The 21714-nt window shown below is 39.7% G+C and overlaps 1 protein-coding gene across 7 annotated transcripts in view; it reads left to right on the top strand.

The window, feature by feature from the left end:
• Positions 1-679: 679 nt before the first annotated feature.
• Positions 680-21714, top strand: part of AGTPBP1 (ATP/GTP binding carboxypeptidase 1) — a 173085-nt gene continuing 152050 nt past the window's right edge. For 3 of the 7 annotated variants that reach the window (XM_081521807.1, XM_081521836.1, XM_081521764.1), the window contains exon 1: positions 680-918. The gene's annotated coding sequence lies outside the window, so the exon portion shown is untranslated. Of the gene's footprint in view, positions 1115-21714 lie in introns of all 7 variants that reach the window. The other 4 variants (XM_081521815.1, XM_081521785.1, XM_081521796.1 and 1 more) reach the window with 2 other exon arrangements.

Here is a 21714-nt window from a genome sequence, read left to right as displayed (position 1 = left end):
ACGCTATTGTGCTCGTTGCAGCGCTAGATATCTGATTTATGGAGGCCACAAGGTGAAATTTCATTGTTTCTGGGAGCTCAGCTGTGATAGCTGCTTGTCTTTATCGTCTTATCGTGAGCTCTCTTTGAGGTCAGGAAAAGGCTAAATTTTACCGCGCTCCTCAGGGTCCATTGCGACCTCACGTGGGTCCGAGAGTTAAGAACCGCTGGCCCGGCGCCGCAAAACGCTACTAAGAGGGTAGGGGTGGGCTCCAGCTTAGTTTTGGGAAAAAGCGGAGGATCTAATTGGGAGCGTACAGGAAGGTGACCTTCGGGACGTGGGCAGCCGCCCGGAGACCCATTTGGTTGGGTAGGGCAGCAGCTGCAGGGTACAACAGCCGGCGTCCCGAACAACACCCGCTCCAAAATCCCGCCCAGGTCTCCCCCGCCCCCAAACAACGGCGCGCGCTCCCCGCCCTCCCCCTGCGCGCGCTCCCCGCCCTCCCCCTGCGCGCGCTCCCCCCGTCCTCACGCGCGCTCCCCAACGCGCCCCCCGCCGCGGCTCCCACCCGCGCTCACCCCGCCCTCTCCGCGGAGCGCGCTCACCCGGCCCGCGCGCACGCGCGCCCCGCCCTCCCGCCCACCCGGCGCGCGCGAGCGAGCCGGCGGACCGAGGAGTGCGGTGGGCGGGGCGCCGCGCTGACGTTGCCCGGGATGCGGGCAGGTTCCGCCGCCGCCGCCGCCGCCGCCGCCGCCGCAGCCTCCTCCTCCTCCTCCTCCTCCTCCTCCTCCTCGCCTGCTGCCGGGGTTTGTATGAAAACACCCGGCGGCGGCCGGCGAGGTATCTGCGGTGCGCCGGGAGAGCAGCTGCCGGCGCTGCAGACGCCGAGCCGGGTGCTGCGGCTCTGCCTAGTTTCTGCCAGCGCCCCATCCTGAGTCGGTGAGCTCCCCGCCGCCGCCGCCGCCGCCGTCCGCGCGTCCTGGCCGGCAGCCCCTCGGCCGCGGCGAATCCGCCAGTCAGCCACCACTTCGCTCTCCCCGGCCGCGGTGTCTTGGGGACGGGAGAAGCTAGGAAGGAGCGACCCCCGGCCCTCCTCGGTCTGCACCCTGCTACCTCTGGGCCCCTTACCTGACAGGTTGTGTAACCCGTGTCTTTCTGGGGTGGACCGGGTCTTGAAGGGAATCCCTGATGGGTGGGGGCTTTGGCCGATTTCTGGAAAACGCCCAACCCCGCCCCCACCCATGGTCACTCGGTCGTCTCCTCTCCAGCCCTCGCAGAGGGTGCCCGGTGAGGTGTCCGAGCAGAGGCGGCCCCCTGCCCTGCTCTTCCTTTCTCTTGGCGGTGACCGCGGTGCAGCGCGGAGCTGAGCGGCGCGGAGGGGCGGTGGGCAGGGGCCGGGCGCGCGCCCTGCCTCCGCACCTACCCAGCTCTCACTCACTAAGTGCACCCGGCTTCAAGGTGGCTGGTGGTGTGGTAATGGCGATGGCCGTGCTTGCTTCCTCTCTATGGTTGACTTGACCCGACGTGTGTTCTCTCCTTACAACTTGTCGCCTTGTGGGTTTGATTTGGTCATTAAGGAGATCGCCCTAGATGACAGTGCAGAGTTTTCCTCCAGCCTTCCTTCCTGAGTTGCGGGTTCTTCATGCGTGTGTGCAGGGGCACCTGCAACCCCACGCAAAGGCTTGTTGGGCTCCACGGTGGTTACCCTCCTGCGCCTTTAAGTTTCTTAATGTACCAGTGCAGGTTTGAGTCGGTCGGTTTCCTTTCCTGGGCATTTATCCATCTTAGAGTTTTACGTGTTGATAACATAAAGCTTATTTCTCTTTTTTAAGATACTTCCTTAAGTGCCTGCAGGTCTAGCACTGCTGATGACTTAATATGTTTTAAGACTCAGTAGAAATTTTCTGTGGCAATGTTAATTCTGCGTGGGTTTGTTTTTTTTCTTCTTATTTTCAGGTATTCAAAATTGTAACAGTGTTTATGATGTAAGTTTGTAGCAGTGTCTGTGATGTAGTTCGTACAGTTTGTGGGTAGAAAGGAGTTTTAACAGTCTGCTGGATCACTCATTTCCACTTACCATTTATGTCTTTCTTGGAATCTTTATGTAAATCGAGTTATCTCTTTGTTGTCCTCTGAATTCGTTTTATAAATTGTCTTTTTTTTTTTTATCCCTGAGAAAACCAGAAAGTTATTTTTGTAATTGTATTGTGGAATGTTTTCAGTTCAGTAGGCCAAAAAAATAGTAGTTTATTTAAGGCACTTTGTATGGTACATATTTTAAAACGCGTGCCAACTGTTAAAACTAAACAAAAACTCTGAAATATCTCTAAGTATTTTCTTCTGTAATTACTGTGAGATAGTTAGCAGTGCTTATCCACTCTTTATTTCTTATCCTTAAGGCTGATTTGTAACATGACTTATTCTGCTTCCCTTTCCACTTTGCTTGATTTAATTTCTACATTGAAGTTCTAGGCTCATCTTTAATAACCTTAAAACTCTGCCTTGAGTTGCTTCAACACATATTTGGAACTGCATTCTCACTGTGAACACTGAAGTGAAAGGCGTAGACATAGAGCTACCCTTGTAATTAGCCACATTGCAAAACATTTAGATGTATAGTGTAGTTTGAACTTTTGTAAAAGCAGTTTTTATAAAGCTCTATCAATTGATTTGAATCGAGGCATTATTCTATTTGGAATAGTCTAGTTAGATTCTTATATAATAGTGGTTTTATCTTCAATTGCAGAAAGCAAAGAGGTCCAAGACTTGTGAAATTATCTAACTTATATTCTATATTTTGGACTAAAGAAAAGTGTCCTCCACGGTTTTACCTTCCAAAATCTACTTTTCTTGCCTGAGGTCCTCTGGTACTTGGAAGTTGAACAGCACCCGCAGAGTAATGGATGAACCTGTCAGAGGGCTCTCTGCAAATTGGAAGCGTCTCTTAGGCAGAGGCAGTATGAACAACAGAAATGGTCTACAGTGGACATTGACTTTAAACTTTATGTGTTATTATTGGTTACTTGCCTGTGTGTACTGTAGTGTAGTGGCTAAGGGGCTGGGCCTCAGAGTCAGACAGGCTGAACTTAAATCCTGGCTTTGCTTTGGGCAAGTTATTTATCTTCTTTGTGCTTCAGTTTTCTCAACTCCAAAAATGGGGATAATTATGGTGTATACTCTTAAGATGATCTTGAATGTTAAGTGCTTAGCCCACATTGCCTGGCACATAGAAAATCCTCAGTAAATATTGTTATTGCTTCTGTGTTTCCTAAGCACAGGGGATGGGGTAGCCGAAAAGGGGCTTTGGGCTGATCAAGTCCTGTTATTCCAGGTTAATCCCACTAAGACCCATTTGCTCTTTTGGGGCTGAGAGCTTAGTGTTACTGTCCTGTCTTGGAAGCATGTAATTTAGTTTAAAATAGAACAGCTAGACCCTGAGCTGGGTGTCCTGAGATGCTGCTGAAGAATGGCTGAAGTATCCGTTTGTCCCTTCTGACAGGACCTTGGATTGTCTCCCTCACGGTGGTGGCGGCTGCTATTTTAATCATCTGTTTTTGAGTTTGTGACTGCGCGTTTCTTTGGCTGTCATATGCAGCTATCAAAAATATTATTTATCAAATGGATATATTTATGTGTTTATCTGATCAAGATATTGCATTATGTTTCTAGGATATACAAAATCACTTTGATCTAAGCATTCTTTTTTTTAAATTCTGTAGTGATGTTACATAGAATGAGGTTAATTTTGATTTGCCATTGTGTCCCTTTTCAGTTTTCAGGTAATCTCTTTTAGGAAAACTTAAAAAAAAAAAAGAAAAGAAAAAGTACGTCTTGTTCTTTTTGTTTTGCAGGGATCTGATATTAATACTCTGTTCTTTAAATCAGGTGTTTTCAAGTGTTTTGTCTCAGGACTCTTTTATACTCTTAAAAAATTATTGAGCACACAGAGAGAGCTTTTGTGGGTTATATCTGTCTATATTATATTATAAATTAAAGCAGAGATACAATTTTTTATTAATTCACTTAAAATGAGCAGTATAAACCCATTACATGTTAATATAAACTTTTTTTTTTTAGTGAAAGACTTTTTTAAGAACAAAGGAGTGAGAAGACTGGCATTTTAGATTTTTGTAAATCTCTAATGTCTGGTTTAATAGAAAGAGCAGGATTCTCATATTTGCTTCTACATTCACTCTATTGCAGTATGTTGTTTGGGCTGAAGTATATATACAGAGAGAAATCCAGCCTCACACAGTTAATGGTTGAAAAAGGAAGGGATATTTTGATAGCCTCCAAGGAATTATGGATATTTTTTTATTGGGATGTGTGTGTGTGTGCACGCATGTGTGCGTGCGTGCGTGCGCTCAGTCACTCAGTTGTGTCCAGCTCTTTGCAACCCCAAAGACTGTAGCCCTCCAGGCTCCTCAGTCCATGGGATTGTCTAGGCAAGAGTGGGTTGCCATTACTTCCTGCAGGGGATCTTCCTGACCCAGGGATTGAACTGGAGGAACCAGCGACTCCTGTGTCTCCTGCATTGTCCGGTGGAATTTTTACCACTGAGCCACCTGGAAAGCCCTATATTTGGTTGTTAACTACATCAAGACTCAGCATATAACAGTTTTTAGTAAATTATGTAGGAGTTTGAAATGAGCCTTCTTGAAATTTGCCACTTTTGCATGATTGATTATTTTGAGCAGTTGAGACCCTGTGGGTTTGAGAGAAACTAGTGCCCCTTTCTAGCTACCTAGAAGAATTTAAATTGGGGATTTTTCTCAGAAAAAAAGTTATTACCAGAGATGAATTTTATCCTAGTGGCCCCATTGTGAAACATCTGCTTTGCTGCTTATTGTCCTGTGAATGATCCTCCTGTTCTTGGAAGCCTCAGGCCCCTATCCCATCCTGTAGCTCAGGGTGACATTTATACCGCATTTTACCTTTCTGTCTTTGAATCCCTCATGTATGTAGAGTGTCTGGCCCATCTTGTGTATGAAATTCCCGTACATATGAAATTAAATCTGATTTTCTCTTGTTAATCTGTCTTGTGCAAGTTTAATTTTTAGACTAGCCAGAAGAACCTAGAAGAGTAAAGGAAAGTTTTCCTCCTCCCTGACAGTTGCAGTCTGGAATCTGAAATCGTATCAGTGGACTTTTTAATAATGTTATATTAAAATCCATAGGTTTGAACATAGAGTGGATCATATGCCTGTGCCGGATTGTATAACATCATGCCTTGGTCATTTGTCAATATTGGTTCAGTAAGTTATTTTTCATTGTAAGCTATTAATATATCACATTTGTTAATATCACCCATTCCATCAGAAATAAGTTATTGGGAAGCTGTACCTGTTGTGACATGATAATGGATATGAGTTTTCTAGATATCTGATTTTTGCTTGAAAGTTCAAATTTTATCATTGGCAAAAATAAGATTGCCAGTTGTTTCCTAAAGTGACAAGAAGACTTCATTCATTTCTGAGCAAACCTCTGCTAAAATACCTAAGACATTCTTTTAAGTAAAGATGGTGTTTAATGAAAAATGCTAGCTTAAGCTCTCAATAATCTCACATATGGAGATGACATCACCCTAATGGCAGAAAGTGAAGAAGAACTAAAGAGCTTCTTGATGAAAGCGAAAGAAGAGAGTGAAAAAGTTGGCTTAAAGCTCAACATTCAGAAAACTAAGATTATGTCATCCGGTCCCATCACTTCATGGCAAATAGATGGGGAAACAGTGGAAACAGTGGCTGACTTTATTTTTTTGGGCTCCAAGATCACTGCAGATGGTGACTGCAGCCATGAAATTAAAAGACGCTTACTCCTTGGAAGGGAAGTTATAACCAACCTAGACAGCATATTAAAAAGCAGAGACATTACTTAGCCAACAAAGGTCTGTCTAGTCAAAGCTATGGTTTTTCCCAATAGTCATGCATGGATGTGAGAGTTGGACTATAAAGAAAGCTGAGCTCCGAAGACTTGATGCTTTTGAACTGTGTTGTTGGAGAAGACTCTTGAGAATCCCTTGGACTGCAAGGAGATCCAACCAGTCCATCCTAAAGGAGATCAGTCCTGAGTGTTCATTGGAAAGCCTGATACTGAAGCTGAAACTCCAATACTTTGGCCACCTGATGCGAAAAACTGACTCATTGGAAAAGACCCTGATGCTGGGAAAGATTGAAGGCAGGAGGAGAAGGGGACGACAGAGGATGAGATGGTTGGATGGCATCACCGACTCAGTGGACATGAGTTTGAATAAACTCCGGGAGTTGGTGATGGACAGGGAAGCCTGGCGTGCTGCAATCCATGGGGTCACAAAGAGTCGGATATGACTGAGCGACTGAACTGAACTGACTGAAGCTCTCAATTTAGTTATACAAGCACTTTTCCTTGAGAAAGCCATCAAGTGTTATGATTCAGTATATAGCAAGAAATAGCTCATGCATGCTTACCATTTTTCACACAGAACATTAAAGGAGTATATGTGCAAGGGCCAAGATTGAATACAATTAATATTTACTATTTCAGGGACATTCTTAAGTGGAAAAAGCCTTTTTTTAAAAAATAATTGCTGGTACTTGATGGTGAAAACATAGTCACTAATAACTTTAATAACCTTCATAATTTGCCCCAAAGTGCCAGAAATTTTACACATCATTGCTTTTGCACTATTCATGTAAATGCTAATATAATTAAAAAGGATAATAATGTTTTATTATTACGATAAAGATAGTTTTGCCCTTATGGACCCCCTGAAAGGGTGTTGGGAGCCCAGAATCCCACAGACCACGCTTTGAGAACTTCTGTTATAATCATAGAAGATTTCTACCAGACTGATTAGGAAGGGAAGTGGTAGTGACTGATTCTAGTCTGTTTTTGCTTTAGACTTTTTGGATCCCGCTGAAGGCCTTTTTGGGCTTCCCTAGTGGCCCAGACAGAAGATAGGAATCAAGACCGTCTCCAAGAAAAAGAAATGCAAAAAAGCAAAATGGCTGTCTGAGGAGGCCTTACAAATAGCTGTGAAAAGACAGGAAGTGAAAAGCAAAGGAGAAAAGGAAAGATATACCCATTTGAATGCAGAGATTCAGAGAATAGCAAGGAGACATAAGAAAGCCTTCCTCAGCGATCAGTGCAAAGAAATAGAGGAAAACAATAGAATGGGAAAGACTAGAGATCTCTTCAAGAAAATTAGGGATACCAAGGGAACATTTCATGCAAAGATGGGCTCAATAAAGGACAGAAATGATATGGACCTAACAGAAGCAGAAGATATTAAGAAAAGGTGGCAAGAATACGCAGAAGAACTGTACAAAAAAGATCTTCACAACCCAGATAATGACGATGGTGTGATCACTCACCTAGAGCCAGACATCCTGGAATGCAAAGTCAAGTGGGCCTTAGGAAACATCACTACAAACAAAGCTAGTGGAGGTGATGGAGTTCCAGTTGAGCTATTTCAAATCCTGAAAGATGATGCTGTGAAAGTGCTGCACTCAATATGCCAGCAAACATGGAAAACTCAGCAGTGGCCACAGGACTGGAAAAGGTCAGTTTTCATTCCAATCCCAAAGAAAGGCAATGCCAAAGAATGCTCAAACTACCACACAATTGCACTCATCTTACATGCTAGTAAAGTAATGCTGGAAATTCTCCAAGCCAGGCCTCAGCAATACGTGAACCGTGAACTTCTAGATGTTCAAGCTAGTTTTAGAAAAGGCAGAGGAACAAGACACCAAATTGCCAACATCCCTTGGATCATTGAAAAAGCAAGAGAGTTCCAGAAAAACATCTATTTCTGCTTTATTGACTATGCCAAAGCCTTTGACTGTATGGATCACAGTAAACTGTGGAAAATTCTTAAAGAGATGGGAATACCAGACCACCTGACCTGCCTCTTGAGAAATCTGTATGCACGTCAGGAAGCAACAGTTAGAACTGGACAAGGAACAACAGACTGGTTCCCAATAGGAAAAGGAGTACATCAAGGCTGTATATTGTCACCCTGCTTATTTAACTTATATGCAGAGTACATCATGAGAAACGCTGGGCTGGGTGAAGCACAAGCTGAAATAAAGATTGCTGGGAGAATATCAATAACCTCAGATATGCAGATGACACCACCCATATGGCAGAAAGTGAAAAAGAACTAAAAAGCCTCTTGATGAAGGTGAAAGAGGAGAGTGAAAAAGTTGGCTTAAAGCTAGTCAGAAAACTAAGATTGTGGCATCTGGTCCCATCACTTCATGGGAAATAGATGGGGAAACAGTGGAAACAGTGGCTGACTTTATTTTTCTGAGCTCCAGAATCACTGTAGATGGTGATTGCAGCCATGAAATTAAAAGATGCTTACTCCTTGGAAGGAAAATTATGACCAACCTAGACAGCATATTAAAAACCAAAGACATTACTTTGTCATCAAATGTCAGTCTAGTCAAGGCTATGGTTTTTCCAGTGGTCATGTATGGATGTGAGAGTTGGAATATAAATAAAGCTGAGCACTGAAGAATTGATGCTTTTGAACTGTGGTGTTGGAGAAGTCTCTTGAGAGTCCCTTGGAGTGCAAGGAGATCCAACCAGTCCATCCTAAAGGAGATCAGTTCTGGGTGTTCATTGGAAGGCCTGATACTGAAGCTGAAACTCCAATACTTTGGCCACCTGATGGGAAGAGCTGACTCATTGGAGAAAACCCTGATGCTGGGAAAGATTGAAGGCAGGAGGAGAAGGGGACGACAGAGGATGAGATGGCTGGATGGCATCACCGACTCGATGGACATGGGTTCGGGTGGACTCTGGGAGTTGGTGATGGACAGAGAGGCCTGGCGTGCTGCGGTTCATGGCGTTGCAAAGAGTCGGACATGGCTGAGTGACTGAACTGAACTGAACTGAAGTGGCTCAATGGTGAAGCCAATCTCCTGTCAATTCAGGAGATGTGGGTTTGATCCCTGGGTCAGGAAGATCCCCTGGAGAAGGAGATGGCAACCCACTCTAGTTTTCTTGCCTGCGATATCCCATGGACAGATGAGCCTGGTGGGCTACAATCCATGGGGTTGCAATAGTTGGACATGACTTAGCTGCTAAACAACAACAACAAAGGCCTTAAAAAAAAAAATTTAAGCACAGGAAAGGTTATTCACAGAAAGTTGAGAGGTTTCTTAACATTTTAGTCAAGTGCTGATACAAGGGGGCTATATTATTAGTGTTCTGAAAATACATTGTCTAATAACAAAGATTTTGTACTACATTTCTACATAAATATTCAAATCTAATTTTTTTTGGTTTTACATATTAGACAAATATAGTGAAGGCACAGTATGGAAAGCTCAGTTAACATCTAGTTCATAAGCTGGAAAAAAAAAAGACCACTTAGCTCCCTTCTTAATCTCCTTTCATTTCTCATTTAACTCATGCCGAGGATAAACAGTCCTAAGGAGAGATGAGAGGCACTAGCTGTCTTTGCCTCTCATCTTCTCAATGGGGAGAATGATTTACAATTATGATTATAAGGATATAGATTACATTGGGAATAATAATAATGTCAATGAAAAATTTATGGTAGAATAGTAATAATAATGGGAACACTGCCTGCATATAATAGAGTTTAATGAATTAGAAAGAATACTATTTTGCCAAAAACTCGCGGGATTTATTTACAGCTTCTTGTTTCATGTAGGCAGAACTGACCGATGGTGATTGTAAGATAGCTAACCTCCCTGAAGAGCTTCTCTCGTAATTTACACTGTGAAAAAATTTGAATTCCGCAAGATCTTTGAAGCTTGCTACAACTCTAGTGTTCTGGGATTTTTTTTCTTTGCCTTGAAAATGTCTCTCATCTGTTAATTTCATCTCATCAGTTTTAATTTTGTGTTTACATTTGAAATTTATTTTTTCAAATTTTTAACATTATTGACTCATCCATATGTTTGGTCCATATTTTGATTTAAAAATTTATTTTTAAAAACTATGGTAAAATACATATAACATAAAGTTTAGCATTTTTACCATTTCAAGTGTACAGTTCCATGGCATTAAGTACATTCACATTGTTGTACATCCATTACCACCATCCATTTCTAGAACTTTTCATCATGCTAAACTTAACTGGATCCATTAAGTTATACCTGCCCATTTCCTCCCCTCCCACCTTCCCCTGGCAGCCAGCATTCTGCTTTTTCTCTCTATGAATTTGACTACTCTGTACCTTATATGAGTGGAATCATACTGTATTTGCTCTTTTGTGATTGGCTTATTTCTTTTAGCATTGTGTCTTCAAAATTCAGCTACACTGTGGTATCTGTCAGAATTTCCTTTCTTTTCAGCGCTAACATTCTCCTGTATGTATATACTGCTGCTGCTGCTATATTTTGTTTATTTGTTCATCAATGGATCCTTGGGTTGCTTCTACCTTTTGTCTATTGTGAAAAATGCTGCTGCTGTGTATTTGGGTATGCAAATATTTCTTTGAGACTCTCCTGTTAGTTCTTTTAGGTACATACTCAGAAGTAGAATTGTTGGCTCTATGGTAATTTTAAATTTTTTTGGGGACTGACCATGCTGTTTCCATAGCAGCTGCATCATTTTACACTCACACCAATACCGACATTGTACAGAGGTTCAAATCTGTTTACATCCTTATCAACACTTCTTTTTTTATATGGGTGGATTTTTTGCTTTTTTTGGATAGTAGCCATCCTGATGGGTGTGAGATGATATGTCATTATGACTTTGATTTGCATTTTTGCTGCTTAATTCAGTTTGCTGGTGTTTTGTTGGGGATTTTTGAATCAGTGTTCAAAAGGAATACTGGTCTGTAGTTTTGCTGTAATGTCTTATTGTGGCTGTGTTATCAGGATGATACTAGCCTCATAGAATGAGTTAGGAAGTATTCCCTCCACTTCAGCTTTTTGGGAAGGATTTGAAAAGCATTGATGTTCTTTAAATGTTTGATACAATTCATTAGTGAAGCCATCAGGTCTGGAGCTTTTCTTTGTTGGGAGGTTTTTGATCAATCTCCTTAATATTTATGTGCCTATTCAAATTTTCTCTTTCTTTGTGACTCAATTGGTTTCTAGAAATTTGTTGATTTTACCTAGGTTATCCACTTTATTGGTGCACAATTGGTCATAGTACTCTCATTAAATCCTTTTTATTTCTGTGGCATCAGTAATGTTTATTCTTTGTGATTAGTAACTTGCTCTTTTTTTCTTAATTAATCTTGCCTAAGTTTTGTGAATTCGTTAATCTTTTGAAGAATCAACTTTTGTTTTCATTGATTTTCCTCTCTTCATTATTTCATTTATCTGTGCCGTCATCTTTATTGTTTTCTTTTTTCTGCTGGTTTCGGATTTCTGCTTTTTCTATTTCCTTGATTAAATTAGAAAACTTAATCCGAAGTCTTTCTTATTTTTTATAATTTTATAAATTTCCCCTTTAGCACTACTTTCGCTGTATCTAATAAATTTTGATATATTGTGTTTTTTGTTTTCATTTGTTTCTTAAGTATTTCTAATTTTCCTTGTGATTTCTACTTTGATCCTTTGGTTGTTTAAGAGTGTATTCTTGGGACTTCCCTGGTGGTCTAGTCATTGGGAATCCGCCTTCCAGTGCAGGGGACGTGGGTTCTATCCCTGGTGGGGGAACTAAGATCTCATGTGCCTGTGTGCCAAAACTACTGAGCCTGCATACCACACCTGCTGCAGCTAAGACCTGACATAGCCAAATAAATGAGTAAATATTAAACAAAAGAGTGTATTGTTTAATTTCCACAAATTTGTGAATTTTCTAGTTTTTCTTCTCTTACTGATTTCTAAACTCATTCTGTTGTAGTTGGAAAAAATACTTTGTACAATTGTCTGTCTTTTAAAATCTATTGAGACTTAATTTGTGGCCTGACATATGGTGTATTTTGGAGAATGTCTTGTTTGCACTTAAGAAGAATTTATCTGTTGTTAGGTAGAATGTTCTATATATGTCTGTTATGTCTAGTTGGTTTATTGTGTTTTTCAAGTCCTCTGTTTTCTTATCTTCTGTCTGGTTGTTCCATCCATTATTGAGAGTAGGGTATTGAAACTGCCAACTATTATAGATAATTCTGTGAGTTTTTGCTTCATCTGTTTTGGTGGTCTGTTATTAGGTGCAAGAGTGTTTATAATTGTTATATCTGCTTGCTCCTTTTTTCCTTTTCTTAATATATAGTGTTCTTCTTTGTCTCTTGTAACCTTTTTTGATTTAAAGTCTATTTTGTTTTGTATTAATAGAGCCACCCTTTTAGTTACTATTTGCATGGCATATCTTTTTCCATCCTTTTACTTTCAACCTATTTTTGCCTTTGTAGCTAACGTAATTCTCTTGTAGAGGACATATAGTTGGATCATGTTTTTATTTTAATTTTTATTTATTTTTAAAATTTTTTGGCTGCGCCACATGTCATGTGGGATGTTATTTCTCTGACCAGGAATTGAACCTGTGCCACCTGCAGTGGGAATGCAGAGTCTTAACAACAGGACCTCCAGCGAAATTCCTGGATCATGTTTTTAGAATCCATTTTTACCAATTTCTGCCTTTTGAGTGGAGAGTTTAATTCATTTACATTTAAAGTAATTGTTCATAAGGAGGAACTTCTGTCATTTTACTGTTTGTTTCTGATGCCTTATAGCTTCTTGAGTCCCTCATGTCCTGTGTATTTTGATTCCTATTTTGATGTTAATGGGAGATTACTTGGGGCTGTGGTACTTTCCTTAAGCAAACAAACAGGAAGAAACAAACAAAACTTAAACCATTTTAATGGGTTAGAGTCATAGGTTAGAGGCAAAGAAAATGTGTGTTTCAAGGTAATAATTTTACTCTCATTCATCACCTATATGGACTTAGGAATTTTGGCACTTGTTTAAGTCTAAAATGAATGAGTTGGAACCAGTATTGAGGGAAGAGTTATTTTAAATATTAAATAAACTATTTAATTAAATTGAAGTGGGGATTCTGTTCCTCCAACAATCAGTTCAGTTCAGTTCAGTCGCTCAGTCGTGTCTGACTCTTTGCGACCCCCCATGAACTGCAGCATGCCAGGCTTCTCTGTCCATCACCATCTCCAGGAGTTCACCCAAACCCATGTGCATTGAGTCGGTGATGCCATCCAACCATCTCATCCCCTGTCATCCACTTCTCCTCTTGCTCTCAATCTTTCCCAGCATCAGGGTTTTTCAAATGAGTCAGCTCTTCACAGCAGGTGGCCAAAGTATTGGAGTTTCAGCTTCAACATCAGTCCTTCCAATGAACACCCAGAACTGATCTCCTTTAGGATGGACTGGTTGGATCTCCTTGCAGTCCAAGGGACTCTCAAGAGCCTTCTCCAACACCACAGTTCAAAAGCATCAATTCTTTGGTGCTCAGCTTTCTTTATAGTCCAACTCTTCACATCCATACATGACTACTGGAAAAACCATAGCCCTGACTAGACAGACCTTTGTTGACAAACTAATGTCTCTGCTTTTTAATATACTGTCTAGGTTGGTCATGAATTTCCTTCCAAGGAGTAAGCATCTTTTAATTTCATGGCTGCAGTCATCATCTGTGGTGACTTTGGAGCCCCCAAAAATAAAGTCAGCCACTGTTTCCACTGTTCCCCATCTATTTGCCATGAAGTGATGAGACCGAATGACATAATCTTAGTTTTCTGAATGTTGAGCTTTAAGCCAACTTTTTCACTCTCCTCTTTCACCTTCATCAAGAGGCTTTTTAGGTCCTCTTCACTTTCTGCCATAAGGTGGTGTCATCTGCATATCTGAGGTTATTGATATTTCTCCCGGCAATCTTGATTCCAGCTTGTGCTTCACCCAGCCCAGCGTTTCTCATGATGTATTCTGCATATAAGTTAAATAAGCAGGGTGACAGTATACAGCCTTGACGTACTCCTTTTCCTGTTTGGAACCAGTCTGTTGTTCATGTCCAATTCTAACTGTTGCTTCCTGACCTGCATAGAGGTTTCTCAAGAGGCAGGTCAAGTGGTCTGGTATTCCCATCTCTTTCAGAATTTTCCACAGTTTATTGTGATCCATACAGTCAAAGGCTTTAGCATAGTCAATAAAGCAGAAATAAATGTTTTTCTGGAACTCTCTTGCTTTTTTGATGATCCAGCGAATGTTGGCAATTTGATCTCTGGTTCCTCTGCCTTTTCTAAAACCAGCTTGAATGTCTGGAAGCTCACGGTTCACGTGTTGCTGAAGCGTGGCTTGGAGAATTTTGAGTATTTCTTTACTACCTCCAACAATAACACCCTATTATTTGTGGTATAATTAAAACATCATATAGCAGAACAAATTAGACCTGTATAAGTGTCAGAGCATCTTTTGTGGAGTAGTGTGTGAAACATCCAAAATCTTGTGTTTTTAAAGAGGATGCATAATGAAGAAAGGTAAAAGGTGTAACATTTTTATAGGTTAACTGTTATCCACAGGTTAAAACATTAACAAGCTAATCATCAAATATCGTATGTTTACGGTAACCAAATGAAAATGTATACCTTAATATTGTTATTTAGAGTAGGTTAACATACACAGATGGACATGAGTTTGAGCAAGCTCGGGGAGTTGGTGATGGACAGGGAAGCTTGGTGTGCTGCAGTCCATGGGGTTGCAAAGAGTCAAGACACGACTGAGCGACTGGACTGAACATACACAGGCCATGTCCAGTGTTTATGTTTCTCTCTTAATTTAAATGGTAATAAGCTCTATCTTCCTAATGCTGGGCATATTACTTTTCTTTCCTTTAAACAGCAGATAGTATTTACCTTCTTCCTTTAAAGTTTCTTTTTCCTTTAATAAGGGAAAGGGGTATGATCATATTTTTGGTGATCTTATTAAATAATCATGATTTGCAGTTTTCCATCACATTGACATTGCTGGTGTGGGAGAACAGTCGTAGCTTACTTAAGTTCTTGAAAAGTGATTTCTCCCTTTCAGATGATGAAACAATTAGTGCTGAAAAAAGAAAATGCGTTTGCAGCATACTTGTTTTCCCATTCCCCATGGTAGAACCAGCTACCCAGATCTTCTTTAACTGTAGTCCTTTCCTGTTGCCCACAACCTTTTCAGCAAGAACAACTATCTGGTATTTAACAGCAAAGGTTATCATTGTTAATTAGAGCAGTGTTTCTCAAGTGTTTTTTTTTTTTCTCAAATGTTTTAAATAGTGGAAACTTTTTGTCTAATGATATCTTGTGGGGAGACCCTTTAGTAAACAGGTGAGTAAAATAATGAAGTTGTTCTGGTTGAATGGGAACTGGACCAAGTTGTTTAAGCAAGGGAAGTCAAAGGAATCATACTTCCTCAGATTGTTTTTAAAAGATTTAGATGGGGCTTTGAAGTGTGAACAGTATATGGTTCTTGGCATTTTTCTTTTTTTAAGCAGTTTGACTTGAAATAAATTTAAAAACCATGTGTATTGAAGTATTTATATAATTAGAACGTACAACTTTACCTTTGCTGTGTGTCAGAAGTTCTTTTGTGGCATGTTTGTGGAATGAAAATGAGGACAGTTTACATGTATGAAATTCTGATGTGTGTGTGCACATGCTTATTGACTTGGCCGATGTGCACTTGATTGGCTGACTTGGCTTGATTGCAGGCTTAAGCCAGTGGGAACTGAGGGCTTCAGGTTTTAGATTCTTTAGGCTCTGGAACTAGTTCTAGCTGAGAGCAAAAGATCAGGAAAATCTCAAAAATTCAGAAGATCCAAACCTTTGTTTGCATTTATTGAGCTATCATGTGCAAACTTGTTTGCTTTTCTTTCTATGTGGGCTATCTTGAGCAAGTTTATCTTGCTTGTATGATTTTCTACTGAGGCCAGATTCCCACATTTAATTCTAGTGTAAGCCACCTTTAAATAATATAAAAATCAACTTATACAGACACTTTCCCCAATTTAGGGAGGTATATACTGTGGATTTTTATGTGACAGCATTGTGAAGCTTCCCACCTCTCCCCCAAACTTCTTTTGGGTATACTCAGAATACATCTCTCCTAGAGCCAGGTGGGTCTATAATTTTGCTTTAGTGTAAAGGATATCATATTCCATCATGGGAAGCAGGCACTGAGGTATAGAGAGTGTAAGTCCCTAACCCTAATTTAGGAATGGTTGAATTATGAAAGTACCTGCAGGGATTAAGTTTTTATTAATTATTTTTATTATAATTAATTTTTTATTAATTATTAATTTAGTTATTTTATTAATATAACAGTTTTATTGAGATATAACTCACTTACCATACAATTTCACCAGTTAAAGTATGCAATTCAGTGGATTTTAAAACATTCACAGAGTTGTGCAACCATTACCACCGTCAATTTTAGAACATTTTCGTTACCCCCCAGAAAAGCTCCCACACCCTTGTAGCCATTTCCTACACACCTCTCTCCATTTCTCATAGTCCTCGGTAACCACTAATCTAGTTTCTGTCTCTATAGATTTACCTATCCTAAATATTTCATATAAATTGAATTATATAATTATGTGATCTTTCTTTACTGGCTTCTTCCACTTAACATAAATATTTTCAAGATTCATCCAGGTAGCACATATAAGTACTTTGTTTCTTTTTGTCACTGAATAATGTTACATTCTGCGGATATACCACATTTTATTTATCCATCAGTTGATGGGCATTGGGTTGTTTCCTTTTTTTTTTTTTTTAGTGTATAATGCTGCCATGAACATTTGTGTACAGGTTTTTGTATGGATGTAGTTTCATTTTTTGGGGTATGTACCAAAAGATGGAATAACTGAGTCATTATGGCCACTTTATGTTTAACTTTTTGAGGAACTGCTAGGTTGTTTTCAAAGGAGCTGTTACCATTTTACATTCTTATCTGCAGTGTGTGAGGGTTCTAGTTTCTCCATATCCTTGTTAACACTTGTCATTATCTGTGTTCTTTATTATTGACATTCTAGCATAGTAGGTGTGAGGTGGTATCTCACTGTAGACTAAGTTTTTAAAATAGTAGTTAGGCCTTACAGGAAAGATAGTACTCTAATATTACAATTGAAGTATATAATCGACAGACTTAGAAATATAATCTTCAGTAGCCATTCTTAACCCTGTCTATGTATAATTAGTATCACTTCCCAATTAAAAGAATGATGTCATGAGTATTGTATGATCCCCTACCCCTTAGCAAAAAATTCTTTATCAAAAGAGAAACAGTGAAGATTAAGTTGTAGAGAACAGAATCCACTTGATATGGCTTAAGCAGACATAATATATTTACCGTGGCATACTAAATAGCTTAAGAAATTGTTAGTATGTATCAGTCTGGGTCCAGTCAAGAGATAAAAGGCATGTAGTAACTTAATAGGGAAAGAGTAAAGAATTATAGACCACTTGATCTTAGCCAAAAGGCTGAGAAGTGGTGCTGGGAAAACTGGACAGCTCTAACACCATACACAAAAATACACTTGAAACGGATCAAAGACCTAAATGTAAGGCCTGACATTGTAAAACTCCTAGAGGAAAACATAGGCAGAACAGAGGAAAACAGGCAGAACACTCATTGAAGGAATATCCTTTTTGATCTAATCAGAGTCAGATAGTAGGTATTTTGTATCTTTTAGAACAGGTGATCCTTCCTAGAATAATGAAAAATAAAAACAAAAATAAACAGGACCTAATTAAATGTAAGAGATCTACACAGCAAAGGAAACCATAAACAACATGAAAAGACAACCCACAGAACGGGAGAAAATATTTGCAAATGAAGTGACTGACAAGGGAGTAATCTCCGAAATATGCAAATAGCTCATGCAGCTCTATGTCCAAAAGACAAGCAACTCATATCAAAAAGTGGGCAGAAGATCTAAATAGACATTTCTCTGAAGAAAACATAACAGATGGCCAAAAAGCACATGAAAAGATGCTCAACATCACTAATTATCAGAGAATTACAAATCAAAACTGCATTGAGGTATTACCTCATACTAGTCAGAATGACCATCATCAGAAAGTCTACAGACAATAAATGCTGGAGTGGGTGTGGAGAAAAGGGAACCTTCCTACATTGTTACAACCACTATGGAGAACAGTATGGAGGTTCCTTAAAAAACTAAGAACTATCATATGATCCACTCCTGGGCATCTATCCATAGAAAACCATTTTCTGAAATGATATATATGTCCCAGTGTTCTGTACAACTCTGTTTACAATAGCCAGGACATGGAAACAACCTAAATGTCCATCAACAGAGGTTGGATAAAGAAGATGTGGTACATATATACATATATACGATGGAATATTACTCAGCTGTAACAAAGAATGAAATACCACTTGCAGCTACATGGATGAGCCCAGAGATTATCATGCTAAGTAAATCAGACAAAGACAAATATCGTATGATACTGCTTATGTGTGAAATCTAAAAAAAGGTACAAGAGAACTTATTTATAAAACAGAAATAGAGTCACAGATGTAGAAGACAAACTTATGGTTACTGGGGGAAAGAGGAGGAGGGATCAATTGGGAGATTGAGATTGACATATATGCACTATTATTTATAAAATGGGCTTCCCAGGTGATGCTAGTGGTATAGAACCCACCTGCCAATAAAGGAGACATAAGAGATGTGGGTTCGATCCCTGGGTTGAGATGATCCCCTGGAGGAGGGCATGGCAACCCACTCCAGTATTCTTGCCTGGAGCATCCTATGGACAGAGGAGCCTGGTGGGCTATTGTCCGTAGGGTTGCAAAGAGTCGGACATGACTGAAGCAACTTAGTACGCATGCACATATGTAAAATGGATAACTAGTAAGGGCTACTGTATAGCGCAGAGAACTCTACTCAATACTCTGTAATGACATATATGGGAAAAGAATCTGGAAAAAGAGTGGGTATATGTATAGTTGATTTACTTTCTTGTACAGCAGAAACTAACACAACATTGAAAATCAACTATATTCCAATAAAAAATTGAAAAAAAGAAGTATTGACTCTAACAGGGATAGGAGCAGTGAGGGATTTACCAGTAAGAAGTCAAGATAACAGACAATATAGGACTAGTTAACATAAAGAGCAGTTATTAACCCTAGGGCTCACTGAAGTCTAGATGTTGTTCAAGTAGCTAAGGTGTGGCACTAGGAGAATTTGCTGCGTATGTGCCCTCTTGGGTGCCAGGAAAAGCTGTTCCTGGGGAGATGACTTGTCAGAGGCACTCTGCTGCAAAACTGCATAACCTCCTGTTGGAGAAGCTGCACTTGCTGCAGGAGACTGATGTTGGAGAAGCTGTACGTGTCGGAGTGGGTCTTGGAGAAGCCAAGCCTACTACAGCCAAGTAGGCATGCCGGAACCAGGAACAGAATCCTTTACCCCTACAGAGTCTTTCTAGTGCTCTCTTGACAAAGCTTAATATCTTGCCAGTTGGCAAAGAAATTAGTAGTTTAAGTGCATTAATTTGTTTTCACAGTACAGGCAAAAAGGGTGACTTTGGAGAGGAGGGGCAGTAACTCAATAACTGGCACAAGTGTTAAGTGCTTTACAAAATTGTTTAGACATTTAAAGAAAGAGACTCAAGGAGCAAACCCCCAAAACCTGAGTTCTGCACACAACTGAGAAACTCAGGGAAGTATTATCTTTTTGAGTAAGAGGCCTCTGGTCTAATTGTGAAATTGCCTCTAGATCTTTATTGCTGTCTTAAAATCAGAAAAATGTTGTGATCAGGAGGCCATGGTAGTCAGGGATCGTCTGCTAATACTTAACCAGCTCTAGAACCACATTGGACCTATTCTGGCCTGGACCAGTGCTGCCTACAAGAGACTGGACTAGCCTTTCCCAATTTTTATACCCTGGAGGAGCCATGAACTAATTTTCGGGTCTCAGGTTATGGCTGTGATATTAGTGTAAACAGAAAGTTTAGATACAGTAATTGTCTGACTGTCTCCTGTTCACCTCCCTTCACTTCATTGGTGAAGGAGGGATCACCTGTCCTAAACTGTACAAGACAGCTACTACCTGACCCGGATCAGGTGAGACTGACAGCAGTTTTCTTGGTCATGTATACTCACATCCTAGGGGAATGGTACTTGGGAGTATAGTGAACCACTACTCTCCACTCCTGGGGGAGGATGTGATGAGTTTATTTAAATAATTCTGAGGGCTAGCAGGGAACTGAAACTAGTTTTAGACTGAGGACTGAGAGGCACACAGCTGGCTTAACTGTTAGTGGACCTAGCTGGGTGAGGAGCCTTTCCCATTGGCTATGGCAAGACTGGGAGAACTTTCCTTAGGCATTTGGGGCCCTGTGAGGCTCAAAGCTGTCAGATTAGCCCTTCAAATTTTAGGCCTTATGATACAGTACTCCAGGAATGATTGTTAATGCTTTTTTGATAGAGAATGATATTTTTTTATGCATCTATTTATTTTGGCTGTCTAGTCTATTCTTTTGTATAAATATCCATCCCCCCAAATGATATAAACTCTTACATGAGTTAGTAATACAGATAGGAAAAGAGACTTCTTTTTCTAAATTTCCCACTGTAGTTTTTCTTTTTACTTTATTCAAAGTAGGCCTAGGAGTTTTACACATTTTTACTCCATAAGATATTACTAAAGTCTGGCTTGTGGTATATGGCTTGTATAAGAGTTTTATTTTTCTTTATTTAAGGCAAATAAAAAAGACTTTAACCAATCTTACTTGAAAAATAAACAGGTAGTTAAACTTAGCTTACCATTCTGAAGCTATTCTGTTTCCTTTCTATGATTTTTAAAAACTCATATGGTAAAGATAATAATTTCTATTAAATTGCTGGCTTTAGCTGAAATAGGATTTAATTTTTTTAAACTAGACTTGGCAGTTTAAAAAATATTGTAAGCTCATTTAAAAAATCTTTTTATGTGGTCAAATATTGTGGTTTAACATAAAATTTACCATTTTAACTATTTTTAAGCTTAAAATTCAGTAGCATTAATTACTTTCATGATGTTATACAACAGTCACTACTATCTATTTCCAAAATTTGTCATCACCCTGTTACACACACTCTGTAACTATTGAGCAAGTAACACTCTGTTCACTTTTGCCCCCAGCCCCTGGTAACTTAATATACTTATATATCTATGAACTTGCATGTACAGATATTTTATATAAATGGAAGCATGCAATATTGTTTGTTTCTGACTTGTTTCTCTTAGCATAATGTTTTTGAGGTTCATTAATATTGCAGCATGTGTTAGACCTTTATGCCTTTTAATGGCTAAATACCATTCCATTGTGTGTATATATCATGTTTTATTTGTCCATTTATCTTTTGGTAGACACTTAGGTTTCTGCCTTTGGGTGTTGTGAACAATGCTGCCATATGCATTGATATATGATTATCTGATTCTCTGTTTTCAATTCTTGTGGGTATATACCTAGGAGTAGAATTGCTGGGTCATATGATAATTCTATATTTAGCTTTTTGAGGACCTGACAAAGTGTTTTTCATAGTGGTTGCTCCATTCCCACGAGTGATTTAGGAGGGTTTCAACTTATCCACATTCTTGAGAATACTTATTTACTGTTTTTTATTATAGCCATCCTAGTGTGAAGTAATACTGTGATTTTGATTTGCATTTCCCTAATAACTAATGGCAGAAAGTGAAGAGGAACCAAAGAGCCTCTTGATGAAGGTGAAAGATGAAAGTGAAAAAGCTGGCTTAAAACTCAGCATTCAAAAATCTGAGATCATGGCATCCGGTCCTATCACTTCATGGCAAATAGAT

The sequence above is a fragment of the Giraffa tippelskirchi genome, chromosome 1 (genome assembly GCF_054371585.1).
Source record: "Giraffa tippelskirchi isolate mGirTip1 chromosome 1, T2T-mGirTip1v1.2.pri, whole genome shotgun sequence".
Lineage (NCBI taxonomy): Eukaryota > Metazoa > Chordata > Mammalia > Artiodactyla > Giraffidae > Giraffa > Giraffa tippelskirchi.
Note: the sequence above shows the minus strand (reverse complement) of the source record. Positions and strands in the feature narration are given on the sequence as shown.